The sequence below is a fragment of the Cebus imitator genome, unplaced genomic scaffold, assembly GCF_001604975.1.
Source record: "Cebus imitator isolate Cc_AM_T3 unplaced genomic scaffold, Cebus_imitator-1.0 Scaffold429, whole genome shotgun sequence".
NCBI classification, from domain to species: Eukaryota; Metazoa; Chordata; class Mammalia; order Primates; family Cebidae; genus Cebus; species Cebus imitator.
Window position 1 is genome coordinate 1,045,938 of NW_016107744.1, and position 16,668 is coordinate 1,062,605.

Consider the following 16,668-nt stretch of genomic DNA (forward strand, 5'->3'; position numbering starts at 1 on the left):
CACACACAATGGAATACAATTTAGCCATAGAAAAGTATGAAATACTGTCATTTGTGACAACACGGATGAACCTAGAGGATATTATGTTAAGTAAATAAGCCAACCATAGAAGGACAAATGCCTCATGATTTCACTCATACGTGGAATCTTAAAAAATTTGATCTCAGAGAAGTAGAGAGTAGAATAGTGATTCCAAGATGCAAGAGTAATAAATTCTGGTACTGTATTGCACAGTAGGGTGACTATAGTTAACAGAGCTTAAGGGTGAGGCTGAAAGTTCCAACTCTTTATTTTTATTTTTATTTATATATTTTTTGAGAAAAGGTCTCACTCTGTCACCCAGGCTTCAGTGCAGTGGCAATCAAGGTTCACTGCAGCCCTGACCTCCTGGGCTCAAGTGATCGTTTAGTCTCAGCCTGCAAAGTAGCTGGGACCATAGGCATGCACTACATGCCTGGCTAATGTTTTTTATTTTTAACATTATTTATAGAGATGGAATCTCCCTATGTTTCCCAGATTGGTTTCAAACTCCTGGACTCAAGTGATCCTCCTGCCTCGGCCTCCCCAAAGCGCCGAAATTACAGGCATGAGCCACTGCACCAGATTCCAACTCTTTAATTACATGGTTGTTTCCTTTGGCAACCAGCCCCCATCCTGAGCTTTCTAGAGTTCCACCAAGGGTCACCTTAGACTCACCCCTATCATTTAGAAAATTCCAGTGTTTTAAAAAGCTTTGTGCCAAGAACTCAGGACTAAAATCAAATATATGTTTCTTATTATATCACAATATCATGTAATTGATGTTATGGTATTTCAAGCTATTGCCTTGAAAAATACTTTCAACTTTCTATATGACCTGGGTCCTTTTTTCTTATCCATGATAGCACTTAGCTGCTGCTTATTATATGGTTTACATCAGGTTATTTGTACTCTAGGACCTTATATTCCAACTCAGCTGGTTATTTGTTAAGGTTTTACCTTAGAATTCTGTTTTCTTTTTTGACCAGAATCTTCACTGGCTCTCCCAGTCTTTCTCTGGTTGGTTTTCTAGACCAGGACTACCTGCAGTTCTTGCATTCAGAGAAATTAGGGTCCAAGAGCAATATCCTCTTATTTCTGAGTTTAGGTTTATGCCAGGGGCTCCTGGATTTAACATTTTGGGGAATGAAAAAAAAAAAAAAAGATATGCTGGATAGGCAACCAGTCAGCCAGTCTTATGAAAATGAGTCAAACATTCCCAACTAAATATTTCACAGGCACCTCAAGAGCATTAGAAAACATAGCTGACTCTGCAACAACTTAGGTGTTAGATGAGATTTCTTTCACCCCTGTGCAGCTGAAATCCATGTATAACTTTTCACTCTAAAATACTTAACAACTAATAGCCTTCTGTTGTCAGGAAGCCTTATCAATAACAACCAGTTGATTAACATATAGTTCGTATGTTATAAATATATACCATATTCTTAAAGTAAATAGAGAAAAGGAAATGTTATTAAGGAAAATCATAAGAAAATAAAATATAGTTAGTATTCATTAAGTGGAGGTAAATTATCACAAAGATCTTCACCCTTATTGTCTTCACATTGAGTAGGTAGAGGAGGAAGAGGAAGAAGAGGGCTTAGGTTTGCTGTCTAGGGGATGACAGAAGTGGAAGAAAATCCACATATAAGTAGACTTGCACAGTCCAAGCATGTTTAAGGCTCAACTCTGTGTGCTATGGTTTGGAGGTGAGAGGGAGGATACAGGATACAATGTGTAATAATCACCTCAGGGTAAATGGGGTATCTGTTTATCCTTTCTTTGTATTACAAACAATCCAATTATATTTTTTAAGTTATTTTAAAATGTATAATTATTTTTTTTGACTGTACTCTCTCTGTTGTGCTATCAAATACTAGATCTTATTCATTCTATCTAATTATATTTTTGTTCCCCTTACCATTCCTTCTTTCCCTGCCCTCCTCCCATTACCCTTCCCAGACTTTGGTAACTATCATTCTACTCTATCTCCATGAGTTAAATTATTTTAATTTTTAATTTCCACAAATAAGTAAGAACATGTGAAGTTTGTCTTTCTTTGCCTGGCTTATTCCACTTAATGTAATGACCTCCAATTCCATCCATGTTGTTGCAAGAAACAGTAGCTTATTATTTTTTTTAGGGCCGAATAGTACTCCATTGCATATAAGTACCACATTTTCCTTATCCATTTATTTGTTGATAAGGTGCTTAGGTTGCTTCCATATCTTGGCTACTGTGAATAGTGCTGCAATAAATACAGGAGTTCAGATATTTCTTTGATGTACTGATTTCCTTTGTTTTGAGCATATAGCTAAAACTGAGATTACTGAATTATATGGTAGCTCTGTTTTTAGTTCTTTGGGAAATCTCTGAATTGTTCTCCCTAGTGGTTGTACTAATTTACATTCCCTCCATCAGTGTACAGTGATTCCCTTTTCTCCATATCCTCACCAGCATTTGTTATTACATGTCTTTTGTATAAAATATATTTTAACTGGGGTGAGATGATGTCTGATAGTTTTGATTTGCATTTCTCTGATAATCAATGATGTTGAATCATTGATGTTTGCCATTTGTATGTCTTCTTCTTTTTTTAAATTTTGCTTTAAGTTATAGAATACATGTGTAGAACGTGCAGGTTTGTTATGTAGGTGTACATGTGCCATAGTGGTTTGTTGCACCTATCGACCTGTCATCTAGATTTTAAGCCCTGCATGTGCTAGGTGTTTGTCCTAATGCTCTCCCTCTCCTTGACCCCCACTCTCTGACAAGCTGTGGTGTGTGACATTTCCTTCCCTGCATCCATGTGTTCTCTTTGTTCAACTCCCATTTTTGAGTGAGAACATTTGGTGTTTGGTTTTCTGTTCTTGTGTTAGTTTGCTGAGAATGATGGGTTCCAGCTTCATCCATGTCCTTACAAAGGACATAAACTCATTCATTTTATGGCTGCATAGTATTCCACAGTGAATATGTGTCACATTTTCTTTATCCAGTCTGTCATTGATGGGCATTTGGGTTGGTTCCAAGTCTTTGCTATTATAAATAGTGCTGTAATAAACATACGTGTGTATGTGTCTTTATAGTAGAATAATTTATAATCCTTTGGGTATATACCCAGCAATGGGATTGCTGGGTCAAATGATATTTCTGGTTTTAGATCCTTGAGGAATTGCCATACTGCCTTCCACAATGGTTGAACTAATTTACACCCCCACCAACAGTGTAAAAGCGTTCCTATTTCTCCACATCCTCACCAGCATCTGTTATTTCCTGACTTTTTAATGATCACCATTCTAACTGGTATGAGATGGTATCTCATTGTAGTTTTGATTTGCATTTCTCTAATGATCAGTGATGATGAGCTTTTATTCATATGTTTGTTTGGCTGCAAAAATGTCTTCTTTTGAGAAGCGTCTGTTCATATCCTTTGCCCACTTTTTAATTTTTTTTTTCTTGTAAATGTGTTCAAGATTCTGGATATTAGACCTTTGTCAGATGGGTAGCTTGTAAAAATTTTCTCCCATTCTGTCGGTTCCCTGTTCACTCTGATGATAGTTTCTTTTGCTGTGCAGAAGCTCTTTAGTTTAATTAGATCCCACTTGTCAATTTTGGCTTTTGTTGCAATTGTTTTTGTTGTGTCTTCTTTTGAGAAATGTCTATTTAGATATTTTGCCCATTTTTAAACTGAATTATTAGACTTTCCTGTAAAGTTACTTGTGCTTTTTAAAATATTCTGGTTATTAATCCTTTGTCAGATGGGTAGTTTGCAAATATGTTTCTCCCATTCTGTGGGTTGTCTCTTCTCTTTGTTGTTTTCTTTGCTGTGCAGAAGCTTTTTAGCTTGACATAATCCCATTTTTTCATTTTTTGCATCGGTTGCCAGTGCTTGTAAAGAAACCATTGCCCAGTCCAAGGTCCTAGAAAGTTTCCCTGTTGTTTTCCTTTAGTAGTTTTATAGTTTGAGGTCTTAGAGTTAAGTTTTTAATCCATTTTGATTTGGTTTTTGTAGATGGTGTGAGATAAGGGTCTAGTGTCATTCTTCTGCATATGAATATCCAGTTTTTTCAGCACCATTTATTGAAGAAACTGCCCTTTCTCTGATGTATGCTTTTGGTACCTTAGTTGAAAATGAGATCGATGTAGATGTATGAATTTATTTCTGGGCTCCCTATTCTTTTCTGTTGGTCTGTGTGTCTGATTTTATGCCAGTACCATGCTGTATTGACTACTACAGCTCTGTAGTACAATTTGAAGTCAGGTAATGTGATTCCTCCAGTTTTGTTCTTTTTATTCAGAGTAGCTTTGTCTATTATGGGTCATTTGTGATTCTGTATGAATTTTGGAATTGTTTTTGCTACTTCTATGAAGAATGTCATTGGTATTTTGATAGAGATTGCATTAGCTCTGTATACTACTTTAGATAATATGGTCATTGTAACAATGTGTATTCTTTTAATTCATGAACATGGACTATCGTTTTATTTATCGCGTCCTCTTTAATTTATTTTCATCAATATTTTATAGTTTTCCTGTAGAGATCTTTTACTTCTTTGGCTAATTCATAGGTATTTTATTTTACTTGTACCTGTTGTAGATGGAAATGTTTCCTGATTTTTTTTTTCCCCAGATTGTTCACTGCTGGCATATAGAAATGCTGCTGACTTTAGTATGCTGATTTTGTATCCTGCAACTTAACTGTATTTGTTTTTCAGTTTTAATGGTTTTCTGGGAACTTTTAGGTTTTTTGAAATATAAGGTCATATCATCTGTAAACAAGGATAATTTGACTTATTTCTTTCCAATTTAGACGCTCTTTCTTTCATTCTCTTGTCTGATTGCTTTGGCTAGGACTTCTAGTACTATGTTTAATAACAGTGGTAAAAGTGGGCATATTTGTCTTGTTCCAGATCTTGGAAGATTTTCTCCATTCAATATAATACTAGCTGTGGGTCTATCATATATGGCTTTTATTGTGTTGAGGTATGTTCCTTCTATACCCAGTTTTATGAGTTTCTTTTTTTTAAATCATGAAGGGATGTTTAATTTTATCAAATGCTTTTTCAGCATTATTTGAAGTGATCATATGGTTTTTGTCCTTCATTCTGTTGATATGACATATCATACTGATTGATTTACATATGTTGAACCGTCCTTGCATCCCAGGGATAAATCCCACTTGATTATGATGAATTATCTTTTTAATGTGTTGTTGAATTAGATTTGCCTGTGTTTTGTTGAGGACTTTTGTATCAGTGTTCATCAAGTTGCTTTTCGTTGCTGTGTCTTTGCCTGTTTTTGGTATCAGGGTGATACTGTCTTTGTAGAATAAGTTTGGCAGTATTGCCTTCTCTTCTGTTTTTTGGAATGGTTTGAATAGGATTAGTCTTATAGGCATAGAGTCCCAAGCTTATCTTTGCTGGGAGACTTTTTATTATGGCTTTGCTCTTGTTACTTGTTATTGGTCTGCTCAGGTTTTGGATTTTTTTCATGGTTCAGTTTTGATCAGTTGTATATATCTAGAAATTTATCCATTTCTTCTAGGTTTTCTGACTTATTGGCATATTGTTGCTCACAGTAGCCTGTAGTGATTCTTTGAGCTGATACAGTATCAGTTATAATGTCTTCTTTTTTGTCTCTGATTTTATTTATTTGGGTCTTTTCTCTTTTTTCTTAGTCTGGCTAAAAATTTGTTGATTTTGATCTTTCAAAAAACCAGCTTTTTGTTTTGTTGACCTTTTGTATTATTTTACTAATTTCGATTTCATTTATTTTTACTCTGATCTTTATTTTTCTTTACTAATTTTGGCTTTAGTGTGCTTTTGCTTTTCTAGTTCCTTAAGATGCATCATTAGGTTATTTGAAATTTTTCTTCTGTTGTGACATAGGCACTTATAGCTTTACATTTCCCTCTTAGTAGTGTTTTCGCTGTATCCCATATGTTTTGGTGTATTGTATTTTCATTATCATTTGTTTCAATAAATTTTTCAATTTCTTTAATTTCAATTGACTCACCGGTCATTCAGGAACATATTATTTAATTTCCATGTGTTTGTATTATATCAAAAATTCCTTTTGTTATTGATTTCTAGTGTTATTACATTTTGGTCATAGAAAATGCTTTATACTATTTCAATTTTTTGATTGTTTTAAGACTTGTTTTGTGGCCTAACATATCGTCTATCCTTGAGAATTATCCATGTGCTGAGGAGAAAAATATATATTCTGCAACTATTGGATAAAATATTTTGTAAATATCTATTAGGTCCATTTGTTTTATAGTGCTGATTAAGTTCAATATTTCTTTGTTCATTTTCTGTCTGGATAATCTGCTCCATACTGAAAGTGAGGTGTTGAAATTTCTAGCTATTACTGTATCGGGGTCTATCTCTCTCTTTAGGTCTAATAATATTTCCTTTATATATCTGGGTGCTCCAGTGTTACATACATATATATTTACAATTGTTATATCCTCTTGCTGAATTGACTCCTTAATCATTACATAATAAGTTTCTCTCTTTTGACAGTTTTTGTCATGAAATCTATTTTGTCTAAGTATGGCTACTTCTGCTCCTTTTTGGTTTCCATTGGCATACAATACCTTTTTCATTCCTTTATTTTCAGTCTATATGTGTCTTTATAGGTGAAGTGTGTTTCTTGTAGGCAATAGATCATTGGGCCTCATTTTTTTCTTCATTCAACCACTCTATGTCTTTGGATTGGAGAGTTTAGTCCATTTACATTCAATGTTATTATTGATAAGTAAGGACTTATTCTTCCCATTTTAAAATTTGTTTTCTAGTTGTTTTGTGATCTTCTCTTTCTTCTTTCCTTCCTTCCTGTCTTCCTTTAATGAAGATGATTTTCTCTGGTGGTGTGTTTTAATTTCTTGCTTTTTATTTTTTTGTTATCTGTTTTTGTATTTGAGGTTACCATGGGCTTGCAAATAATATCTTATAACCCCTTATTTTAAGCTGATGATAACAACACTGATTATATAAACAAACAAACAAGCAAAGAGAAAACTTATAAGATTTCTACACCTTAATTTCTTCCTCCTACTCTTTAACTTTTTGTTATTTATATTTATATCTTATTGTACAGTCTCTGCCTTGAAAAGTTATAGATATAATTTTTGATCAATTCATCTTTTAGTCTTTCTACTTGAGATATGAGTAATTTACAAACCACAATTACAGTGTTGTAATATTCTCTTTCTTTCTGTATACTTACAATTACCAGTGAGTTGTGTACCTTTGGATGATTTCCTTTGCTCATTAATGTCCTTTTTTTTCTCAGATTGAAGAATTCCCTTTAATATTTCTTGTAGGATAGGTCTGGTGTTGATGAAATCCCTCAGTGTTTGTCTAGGAAAGTCTTTCTTTCTCCTTCATGTTTGAATGGTATTTTTGCTGGATATCCTGTTCTAGGATATAAGGGTTTTTTTTTTTTTCCTTTATCCCTTTAAATATGTCATACCACTCTCTCTTGTCCTGTAAAGTTTTGACTGAAAAGTCTGCTGTCAGATGTTTTGGAGCTCCACGTATGTTACTTATTTATTTTCTCTTGCTGCTTTTAGAATTCTTCTCTATCCTTGGCCTTTGGGAGTTTGAATATTAAATGTCTTCAGTTAGTCTCCCTCAGGTTAAATTGCTTGATGTTCTAAAACCTTCTTGTACTTGATTATTGATATCTTTTTCCAGGATTGGGATGTTTTCTGTTATTAACTCTTTGATATGGTTTGGCTCTGCGTCACCACTCAAATCTCATCTTGAATTATACTCCCATAATTTCCATGTCTTGTGGGATGGACCCAGTGAGAGATAATTTGAATCATAGGGATGGTTCCTCCCATACCGTTCTCATGGTAGAGAATAAGTCTCATGTGATCTGATGTTTTTTTCAGGGGTTTCCACTTTTGTATCTTCTTCATTAACTCTTGCTGCTGCTATGTGAGAAGTGTCTTTTGCCTCCTGCCATGATTCTGAGGCCTCCCCAGCCATGTAGAACTGATAGTTCAATTAAACCTCTTTTTCTTTCCAGTCTCGGATATGTCTTTATCAGCACCATGAAAATGGACTAATACAGAAAATTGGCACCAGAAGTGGGGTGTTGCTGAAAAGGTACTCGAAAATGTGGAAGCAACTTTGGAATTGGGTATCAGGCAGAGGTTGGAACAGTTTAGAGAGCTCAGAAGAAGACAGGAAAATGTGGGAAAGTTTGAAATCTAGAGACTCGTCTAATGGCTTTGACAAAAATGCTGATAGTGATATGAACAATAAGGTTCAGGCTGAGGTGGTACAGATGGAGATGAGGAACTTGTTGGGAACTGGAGCAAAGGTGACTCTTATTATGTTTTAACCAAGAGACTGGTGGCATTTTTCCCCTGCCCTAAAGATTTGTGGAACTTTGAATTTGAAAGAGATGATTTAGGGTAACTGGCAGAAGAAATTCTAAGCAGCAAAGAATTCAAGAGGTGACTTGGGTGCTGTTAAAAGCATTCCATTTTAAAAGGGAAAAAGAGCATACAAGTTTAGAAAATTTTCAGCCTGATGATATGGTAGAAAAGAAAAACCCATTTTTTTGTTTTTTTCGAGGAGAAATTCAAGCTGCCTGCAGAACTTTGCATTAAGTAACAAGCAGCTGAATGTCAATCCCCAAGACAGTGGGGAAAATGTCTCCAGGGCATGTCACAGGTCTTCATGGCAGCCCCTCCCACCACAGACCCAGAAGCCTAGGAAGAAAAAATGGTTTCATGGGCTAGGCCCAGGGTGCCCATGCTGTGTGCAGACTGGGGACTTGGTGCCCTGTACTCCAGCCATTTCAGCAATTCCTAAATGGGACCAGGGTACAACTCAGCCTTTGGTTTCAGAGGGTGCAAGCCCCAAATCTTGGCAGCTTCCATGTGGTATTAAGCCTGAGGGTGCACAGAAGTCAAGAATTGAGGTTTGAGGACCTCGACATAGATTTCAGAAGATGTATGGAAACGCCTGGATGCCCAGGCAAAAGTTTGATCGAGGAGCAGGGCCGTCATGGAGAACCTCTGCTAGGGTAGTGCAGAAGGGAAATGTAGGGTCAGAGCCTCCATACAGAGTCCCTACTGGGTCATCACTTAGTGGAGCTGTGAGAAGAGGGGCACCATCCTCCAGACCCCAGAAATGTAGATCCACCAACAATTTGCACCGTTTTCCAACAATTTGGAAAAGCCACAGGCACCCAACACCAGCCCTTGAAAGTAGCCAGGAATGGGACTATACCCTGCAAAGTTACAGGGGCAGCGCTGTCCAAGACTATGTGAACCTATCTGTTGCATTAGTGTAACCTGGATGTGAGACATGGAGACAAAGGAGATCATTTTGGAGCTTTAGAATTTGACAGGCCTGCTGGATTTCAGGCTTGCATGGGTCCTATAATCCCTTTGTTTTGGCCTATTTCTTCCATTTGGAATGGCTGTATTTACCCACTACCTGTATCTAGGAAGTATCTAGCTTGCTTTTAATTTTACAGGCGCATAGGCAGAAGGGACTTTCTTGTCTCAGATGAGACTATGGACTTTTGAGTTAATGCTGAAGTGAGTGAAGACTATGGGGACTGTTGAGAAGGCAGGATTGGTTTTGAAATGTGAGGACTTGAGATTTGGAGGGGGCATAATATGGTTTGGCTCTGTGTTCCCACCCAAATCTCATCTTAAATTGTACTCCTATAATTTCCATCTGTTGTGGGAGGGAACCAGTGGGAGATAATTTAAATCATGGTGGGGGCGGGGGGTGGTTCTCCCATACTGTTCTTGTGGTAGTGAACAAGTCTTATCAGATCTGATGGTTTTATCAGGGGTTTCTCCTTTTGCATCATCCTCATTTTTCTCTTGCCACCACCATGTAAGAAGGCCTTTCACCTCCTGCCATGATTCCAAGGCCTCTCCAGTCATGTGGAACTATAAGTCCATTAAGCCTCTTATTCTTCCTAGTCTCAGATATAACTTTATCAGCAGTTTGAAAACGGACTAATACACTCCTTGAGCAGACTTTCTACCACCCTCACCCAACCACATTCTCTTTAATGCCAATAACTCTTAGGTTTTCCCTTTTGAGAATGTTTTCTAGATATTGTACCTGTGCTTCATTCTTTTTTATTCTTTTTTTTTGTCTCCTCTATGTATTTACAAATAGCCTGTCTTCAAGGCCACCAATTCTTTCTTTTCTTTGATCAATTCTGCTATTGAAAGACTCTTATGCATTCTCAATATGCCAACTCATTTTTCAACTCCAGAAGTTCTGCTTCTTTGAAATTATTTCAATTTTCCTGTTAAATTTGTCTTCTAGGATTCTGAATTCCCTTCCTGAATTATCTTGAGTTTCACTGAGTTTCCTCAAAATAGCTATTTTGAATTATATATCTAAAAGGTCATATATATCTATCTCTCTGGGATTAGTCCCTGGTGCTTTATTTAGTTCATTTAGTGAGGTCATGTTTTCTTGGATGGTCTTGATGCATGTGGGTGATCTTCTGTGTCTGGACATTAAAAAATTAGGTATTTATTATGGTCTTTGCAGTCTGGGTTTTTGTACCTATTCTTGGGAAGCTTTCCAGGTATTTAAAGATAGCCTTGGGTATTGTCACGGTAGCTGTATCTCTGCATTAGGAAGCACCCCAATCCCAGTAATGCTGATGCTCTTGTAGTCTTACAGAGGCACCACCGTGGTGACCTTGGATAAGATCCAGAAGAAATCTATGCATTAGCAGGCAGAGACCCTTGTTCTCTTCTCTTATGTTCTTCCCAACAAATGAAGTCTCTGTCTCTGGGCTGACCTGCTTGGAATTGGGGGGGGGGTGACACAATCACCCTTGGGACTGCACTGGGTCGGACCTGAAGCCAGCACAATACTGGATCTTGCCCAAGACCTGTGATAACTACTGCTCTGTATTCAGCAGTTGGTGAGGCCAATCAGGCTTATGTCCTTCCCTTCAGGGTGGCCAGTTCCTTCTAGCTCTAGGTAGGTCCAGAGATGCCATCCAGGAACCAGGGCCTGGAGCTGGAAACCTTAGGAACCTGCCTGTTTCTCTATTCTACTGAGTCTGAGCTGGCCAGAAGAGAAAGCCTTTTTCACTCTTATCTCCCCTTTCTATAAGCAGAAGAGTATCTCTCCATGACCACTGTTGCTCCAGGCCCACAGTGAGTCATACCTGGCTATCTACCATGTTCATTCAAGGCCCAAAGGCTTTTCTGTCAGCTTGTGGTGAAGGCTGCCAGGCCTGGGACTCTCCCTTCAGACCAGTGGGCTTCCCTCTGACCCTGTACAGGTCCATAAATTCTGTCCAAGCGTCAAAGACTCGAGTTGGGGACCCCAAGAGCCTATTTAACCCTCTACCCAACTGTGGCTGAGCTGATACTGAGGTGCAAGACAAAGCCCCCTTTACTCTCCCCTCTCCTTTTCACAAGCGGGAGTCTCTCCCTGTAGCAACCATAGCTGGGAATGTGCTGAGTCGCACCTGAAGCCAGCATGGCTCTGAGTATCACCCACGGCCACAGCAAGTACTGCCTTGATGTTAATTCAAGGCTCAAGAGCCCTTTAGTCAGCAGGTGATAAATTCTGCTAGGTCTAGATCCTTCCTTTCAACCCAGGGGGTTTTCGTCTGGCCCAAGGCATGTCTAGCAATGTTGTACAGGAGTAAAGGCTGGAACGGGGGCCTCAGGACTCTGCCTGGTGCCGTATTTTACTGGGGCTGAGCTGGTATCCGAGATGCAAGACAAAGTTCTCTTTCTTCTTTCCTCTCTTCTCCTTAAGTGGAGGGAAGGGGTCTTTCCTGGAGCTGCCAGTTCTGCTGCCTGGGGTTGGGGAAGGGATGGCACAAGCACTCCCTTGGCCACCCCAGTTGGTGTCTCGCTAGACTATGTGCTCCCTAAGTCCACTGGCTCCATGCCCAGCACAGCACCAAGACTTGTACAGAATTGCAGTCTTTGTGGCCTAGACTGCCTTTCAGGTTTATGTAGGACTCCAGGGCACTTTAGCTCATAGTGGCAGGGCTTTCTGGAACACAGTTTCCAACTGCTGTGATGGGCAATTCCCTTCTGGATAGCATTGGTCTAATTGCTTCCTCTGCGGGCACCAGCTGAGTTTTGCTCTGTGTTGCTTTCCATTGCGACAGGGCAGCACTGAGTTCCAATGCAAAGTCTCACAATCACTCTGTGCTCTTTCCTCCATGCCATGCAGCCACTGCCAGGTGAGAGGGGAGAGGTGATGGCGGCTATTCAAAACTTTTCAGTGCCTTTTTCAGTGATATGATATTAAACTGGGAACTACAATAGCTCACCTGCTTTTTGGTTCTTATGAAGTGCCTTTTTTTTTTTTTTTAATGTGTATAGTGGTTCAGTTTGGTGTTCCTATAGGGAAAACGATTGGTGGTAGCTTCTGTTTGATCATCTTGATCTGCCCTGATCTATGAGAGAAGTTTAACTAAGATTTGGAAGGTAGAAGTGTATCAGTAGCCAGATGTCTGTATAGGACCAGATGATCTACTGGTTTGACTTACCTGAGTGGTGTGGGGCCATAGCCAGGCCGGCTCTGTGTGCCTCCCCTCCTTTTCCCTGTCCTATATTTGTCTTTGTGGTAAAGGATATCTATTCTTCATGTCATTCACACCAAGAAGGATGGAGGTGGTGAGAGAAATGAGGGTTCCAGTTTGTCCTTGTTTGTTCCATTTCTTCCTCATAAGTTGCAGCTTGTTTTTGTTATCCCCCATTTCATACACATATTTTCTTCTGTGCTACTGGCCCCACTGACATCAGGCCAAGCTCTGGAGGCAGAAGCAACAGCTTATACAATTGCAAAGGATTTAATCTTTGCAATCAATTCTTTATTCTGTGTCATTCATCATGGTTCTTACCTGTAATTGAACCCTAACTGACATTGCTCTTAGTAAACCTATTGGTTTAATTGATTCATTGATTAGTTATGACATTATAATTTTTCTCCACATAAGAATTTTAGACAGTGACAAAATAGACTGTTTAGCTAGTTTTAATAAATCAGTAGCAGGATATTCTTTGCTGAAAAACGTCCTGTTTTTAAAGAAATTTTTCTTGTAGTAGAATGTGATGTTCAAGACTTTTGCAATAAATTATTTCTAGAAAGTTTTTTTCTTTTCTTTTCTTTTTTTTTTAAGATGGGGTTTCACTGTGTTGGTCAGGCTGGTCTTGAACTCCCTACCTCAGGTGATCCGCCCACCTTGGCCTCCAAAGTGCTTGGATTACAGGCGTGAGCCACCACACCTGGCCTTAGAAAGTTTTTTTCTAATAATGGCAGTATATACATTTTAATTGCTTTAGTAAGAAGGTAAATTTTTAATAACTGGTAGTTAACTTAAAATGTTTAGCACTTTATATGGAAGCATTCAGAAAGAAGTCACTGTTTTGGATATTTGGGAACTCTAATATAGCCTTTGCTCTAGAGATCATGGTACTAATGATCTAATCCAAAAAATAGGTCTTTTATGTGACTAGAAGTGGCAGCCCCAAATACATCTTTTTTTTTTTGTTCACAAGGTGCTTCAAACCTAATTATTAAAAAAAATACATTAAAATATGTAGTATACAGCCTTTTAAAATATACCTGCTAAATATTTCTTATCTTAAAGTATACTGTGAGGACAAAAAAAGTGAAAGCTAACAAAAAAACACACCGTCTTGAATTACACATTTAAAGAAAAGAAAATATTTAGTCGTAATGCCTGGTTGCAACTGTTAATCTAGTAGATAACCCAACATTCACACCCGAGGTTAATTTTTTTTTTAGTTAAGCTTAATTTAAAGTATACAAAGGCAATACTGTTTTTGAAACTGGAGACTGAGCAAACCTAATAGAAAAAGGTTGTGATAGTGCTGTGTATGCCAGAATAAACTCAATTTAATCTGCTGGGCAATGGGAAGCCACTGTAGGTTCTTCCACCAGAAAGTAAAATTCCAAGAAATTACTTATCAGGGAAGTTAATATTTCAGGAAGATTAATTCTAGGGAGCTATGAAAGATGTTTCAAAAATTATATTTGAGTACAATAGTAATACACATCTATTAAAATATTCTCTCTATATTAAAAATAATACATTTTCATTAGAGAAATTCGAAAAACTCAGATAAGTAGAAAGAAGAGCATTAAAAACTCATAAAACATCATCATCGAATCCCAATGTTAGCATTTTGGTATATTTTCTTCTCACCTTTTTTCCTGTTTAGGGTAACAAAGCTTTAACCATGATGTGTATATACTTTTACCCTAATGTCTTCTCATTTAACATTGTTGAATAACCTTGAAATGCATAAGATTCATAATGAGATTTTTAATAATGTTTAAATTCATTAATACCTTTGAGCATATATGTTTACCTTTAAAAAAATTTATTACGGTATAATTTTGTACAATAAACTTCTCAAATGTAAAGTGGATAATTTGATGAGTTATGACAGAAATATATATATATATCTCCATGAAACTGCCATCACAATCAAGATATTGAACATTTCCATTATCTCCATAAGTTTTATCATGCCTCATTACATTCTTCCCCAGGCAGCCACTGATCTATTTTATACCTTTGTGTGTATTTTCTGATATTTTATACTAAAGGAATCTTACAATATATACTCTATTTTTCAGTCTGGCTTCTTTCATTCAGCGTAGCACATTTGAGACTCATCTATATTGTTACATGTATCAGTGGTTTGTTCTTTTTTATTGCTGAGTGGTATGCTGTTGTACAAGCATATAATTTTCTTCATAAAATGTGCAGAAAACAACAAAACCACTCTGATATTCAGATACCAGGCACCTCCTGTATATTAGCCCCCATACATCTGATTCATAGTTCCTGTGAATCAAATTAAAGCCTCAACATAATTACATATTCTTAAAAGCCATATAATTAAGATCACCTGTAAATGGTCAAAATCGCTGATGTTCAATAAATTTATTCATACATTTAAGATATGTAAGTTTTCTAGGCCTTCAGTGAACCAAATAACTTTTTTTGTTCAGATGATATTGTAATAGGTGAAGGTAGGAGATTTGTTTACAATAAATATTAAACATAAACACATAAGTCATCCACTTTGTTAGAAGATGATAAGTTCTACATAAAAGGGGAAAAATAGAGCTGGGAATAACAGATTCAGTGTGCTGGATATGTGTTTGCAGCGATAGAAGTAGTTGCAAAATTAGAATCATCAGGTTAGGCATCAGCCAGATATAAATGTTAAAATCTGACAGCATCAAGGACGTACATTTCATGGCATTTTCTATGTAATTCTTTGTTAATAATATATGACTATGTAATATTCAATTAAGTGATTATATCATACTTTGTTTATTCAGAGCTACAGTGGAGCATTTCGATTACTTCTAATTTTCACAACTGTATTTAATGGTGCTATAAACATTGTTGTGAGCAAAGTTTTTGAACTGTACATATTTGCAGGCATGGTGGCACATGTCTGTAGTCTCAGCTACTTGTGAAGCTGAGGTTGAGAGGATCTTGAGCAGAGGAGTTAATTCTTGCAACGTAGCAAGATCCTATCTCTTTAAAAAAAGAGAAAGCATTGAATTGTCTATTGTTTACTTAGCATGAATTTAGAAAAGAAAAATTATTGTAACAAAAGATAAAAACATTTTTATTTTAATGTTTTAGGTTTTAAATGTTGAATCATTATTGTATTCCTAATATAAATCCTCCTCAGATATGATATATCCTTGTTTCCTAAAAACAATGCTAGATTCAGTTTGTTAATATTTAAGATTTTCCATATATTTAAAAAAATTGAGTTGTAATTTACTTTCTTGTACTATTTTTTTTAAAGTATTGGTACTAAGATTACTTTATCATCATGAAATAAATGGACAGCTTCTCCTCTATTTTTCTATTCTCTGGAATTGTTTTGGATAAAGAGTTTTGTTTCTTTGAAATCTCCTGTTCCGGATCTTTATGGTGCAAGAGAGTCCTTCTAGGTTGTTTATATGTATTTAAAATGTTGTTTTTTACTTACACTTTCTTACAGTTATTTCCATTGCTTTTCTATTAATTAATTGAGCGGAATGCTTGACTCATTAAAAAACTGGACCTCAGGTGCTTATCATAGAGTTGATTATATTTTTGGTATTAAGACAAGTGATCATCACCAGGCAAGGACTTCACCTGTTGAATTGCTTGTTGGTTCCCTTCATGTACCATCTCTAATACTGCTTTATCCCTCCAACATACACTCCTATGTATTTAATGTATTCCTTCCATTCATTGTTTATACACTTACATATTTTTGTTCTTTAAAAGTATATGGTATTTTAAAGTATGTAGCATTTTTTAAATGCTTTTAAAATCTACATAAATGATTTCTGGCCTAGATAGAGTAACAGGAGTAACAGCCTGAAACAAACAAAACAAAACTAGACAGAATGGTTTAGCCAATGGTTTTCCAGACAATGGAAATCAGACAATATGAAAGAGTGATCCCTGAAAGGTGTAAAAAAATGAGGTGATCCCTGTGATTTGCCCAGCTTTCCAAACAATGATATAGAGCATGGGGGACCAAGGTGGGTCCTGGAAGACTCCCTGAGTAGAAGAGATGAAACTGAAAATCTGGGAGACCAACATGGCCTGAGT